The sequence below is a fragment of the Dasypus novemcinctus genome, chromosome 10, assembly GCF_030445035.2.
Source record: "Dasypus novemcinctus isolate mDasNov1 chromosome 10, mDasNov1.1.hap2, whole genome shotgun sequence".
Taxonomy (NCBI): domain Eukaryota; kingdom Metazoa; phylum Chordata; class Mammalia; order Cingulata; family Dasypodidae; genus Dasypus; species Dasypus novemcinctus.
In genome coordinates, this window is record NC_080682.1 from 45,285,676 (window position 1) to 45,288,871 (window position 3,196).

The window sequence follows — 3,196 nt, forward strand, 5'->3', positions numbered from 1 at the left end:
TCTCATATGTGGGAAGCTGGCGCTCAACCATTAAGCCACATTGGTTCCCCTGAGTTTTTTTCTGTTTGCTTCTTGTTTTTAGGAGGCACCGGGAACCAAAACCGGGAACTCCCATGTGGGAAGTAGGCATTCAGTTGCTTGAACTATATCTGCTCCCTCAAATGCATTAAAAAAAAAAAAAAAGATTTATTTAATTATTTCTCTCCCCTTCCCCAACCCCCCCCCCCCCGACCCCGGTTGTCTGTTCTCTGTGTCTATTTGCTGCGTGTTTTTCTTTGTCCGTTTCTGTTGTCAGCAGCACAGGAATCTGTGTTTCTTTTTGTTGCGTCATCTTGCTGCGTCAGTTCTCCGTGTGTGCGGCACCATTCCTGGGCAGGCTGCACGTTCTTTCGCGCTGGGCGGCTCTCCTTACGGGGCGCACTCCTTGCGCATGGGGCTCCTCTATGCGGGGGACACCCCTGCGTGGCACGGCACTCCTTGCGCGCATCAGCACTGTGCATGGGCCAGCTCCACACCGGTCAAGGAGGCCCGGGATTTGAACCGCAGACCTCCCATGTGGTAGGCGGATGCCCTAATCACTGGGCCAAGTCCGCCGCCTCAAATGCATTTTTAACAGCTGCATAATAGTTGACTATGTGGATAGACCCAAATATAACTATTTTAAGACTGTGAATATCAATGACACGAAGAACCTTCATGCATGTACATCTTTGGTACATTGTGTCTTAATAGAGCAAGGGAAATGCTCCTGTACTTGAGAGCTGTGTTCTGAGCCCCAGGAAATCATTCTCTTCTCAGTTGGGTGGGAGCTGAGGCATCTACCAAAACCCTGGCCCATGACTGTGTAGCATGGTGCATTGTTTTTTCCCATTGAATCTTATTTCTCAGCCTTTCCCTATTTTTTTGGTACCAGAAAGCATACAATGGGGAAAGATAGGAAAGGAGAAGAAAGAAGGGGGAAGGAGGCTTAATGTTACATTTTGAAAGAATAAAGACACAGTACTTTGGATACATATTTTTATTAAATAATAAACTGGCAGAAGGTGAGGCAATCAGGATCAAGGCCTGGCCTCCGTACACCAGCGTCTAAGGTGACCATGTGTGGCTTCCTTCAGAGCCTGCCAAGGGGACAGACATGGAAGGCAGGAGTCAGTGGTTCTCTAATCCTTGGGGGGTGGGGGGCATGACTGGATTGGTGTGAGGGTGCATCTGTAATGGGCCTGGAGAACAAACCTGGTTCCCAGGGGATGACTGAGAGCATTTGAGGACCTGGGGAGGGCGACATTCACCCCCACTAGGCCAGAAAGAGTGGGTCTGCCTCCTGTGATGGGTGCTTGGGTGAAGACTCCCTCTTCTGACTACCGCCATCACTGCGTGTTTCCCAGATTTCCGTTTGGCCTGGGAAAACAAAACAAAACAAAACAAAACCCAAATCAGAAAGACAAAGGAAAAGAGATAGTGAGAACAGAGTGAAAGAGACAGAGGAGAAAAATGAGACAGTGGGGTAAAAAGTTGGAGGAGGTGTGCAGATGGTTTGAGAAGAATTTTTTTGGTAGAAGCTTAAGTAGAAAGAGATATTATGGGTCTGGAAAAATTTATTGCATTTTGGTAGCAGCCAAATGCTAACTCATAGAGGTAACCTGTCCTCAGATACTCATGGGTCAGAGAACATGGCATTTGCCAAAGGCACTCACTACCAACGATGACGACATGGTACCTGTGAATGGATTTGGTGCCCTTTTGCTGAAGAGCAATTTCTCCCACTCTTTGGGAGCCGATTACTTCTTAGTGGAGCAGACAATGGAGAGCCAGTGACAGGGAAGAGCTCTTCCCAAGGATGCCTCAAGCCTCCCTGAATTTGTTGCTGCCGAAAAGCAGAAATTGGAGCTAAAGCCAGGAGGTGGTTGGAAAGGGCTGGGAAGAAGGAGATGGGGAAAAGAGGAGAGAAGAGGGGAGTTGGGTAGAGGAGAAAAATCCCACTCTTTACACTCACCTCTTGCTGCCAATTATTCTGTCTTCCTTCCAGCTGCAGGAAATGGTGTTCTGGTATCCACTGGAAATGCCCACAGATCATTGTCAGTTTCTGCAGCATGTGAATGGGGTTGGGGAAGGAAGGTGGTGTTGGTTGAAAGAATGGAAAAGGTTGAAGAATGCAGGGTGCAAACTCTTATACTGTTCAGCCTGGTAAGAAGAAACCAAAATTTTCAGAAGGACCTGTCAGGAAACTACAGAAAAGAAACAAAACCTATAAACGGGGTTGGAGTGGATTCTACAATCTCAAGCTTTGTTCTTGTTTCTGGCCCCTTAACACTGTTTGAGCAGACATTGGCCAATCTTTTCTTTTTGAGTCTATACTCAGAGGCCTTTCTGGTAAGACACTTTTCCCCCTGAGTCGGCCTGGAAGTTCTCCTATAGGCTGGAGAATACCCCTCCATCAGTCCTCTTGGGCATCTCTTTAGCTCTGGATCCTGGAAGTGCTTCTCTACCTCTGAGCCATTCCATTAACTAGCCTCTGGTTACTTTGGTTTCTCTTTTTGGTGTCTTCCAAAATATCAAAAGAAAAGGGACTTGAGAGTCGACGGGAAATCAACCCCTTCCTTATGAGAAAAGCCGAGCCCTAGAATGAGGAACAGGTTCAAGCAGCACCATAAAGCAAGGGAATGGTGGGGGCGGGGCAGACTGCAGTCACTACAGTCTCCCTAATACTGACCTTATTAATAAAACCCAACATTTGGTTGATTCTGAGCCTTTCTCTCACCCGCACCCCCTCCCAATGGCCCTAACCTTGTGAGGGTTTCAGCTGACTCAAATGACCCTTCCGGCCACCTGCCCACGACACAAGAGACACAGCGGACAAAACAACAAGTGGAAACAGCAGGTGGCCGCCACTGTCTCAAATATCCTGGAACGTAGGCTCCGCCCTCCAATGCCTGTTTCCTGCGAGGGAGGGGTGCTGGTCATTGGTCCAGCAGAAGTGATTGACAGGTAAATACCTCAATGAATGATGAGTCTTGGAAGAGTGGCGGTTAGCCAGCCCAGTCAGTTCTCTTCTCGCGAGGTCCCAGAGTAACGGTTTTTACCCTACGGGCTCAGCCAGTGTTCATGCTTGTAATCTATCGTCTGCTCAGTGAAGAGTGAAAGGGATTTTTTTCCTCAAAGAAGGAACACATTTTGGGGCCTAAAAGTACAAATGAAG

At 48.0% G+C, this 3,196-nt stretch overlaps 1 long non-coding RNA gene across 2 annotated transcripts; it reads right to left on the reverse strand.

Moving 5' to 3' along the window:
• Positions 1-1,003: 1,003 nt before the first annotated feature.
• Positions 1,004-2,904, reverse strand: LOC131280291 (uncharacterized). 2 transcript variants are annotated; one of them, XR_009187797.2, is made up of 3 exons: positions 2,785-2,904; positions 1,994-2,225; positions 1,004-1,398 (listed from the first exon to the last, which is right to left on the reverse strand). It is a non-coding gene; the product is annotated as an uncharacterized lncRNA (long non-coding RNA). The 2 variants fall into 2 exon arrangements; XR_009187796.2 differs by having other exon boundaries at positions 1,994-2,083; positions 2,785-2,900.
• Between the last annotated feature and the right edge of the window lie 292 nt (positions 2,905-3,196).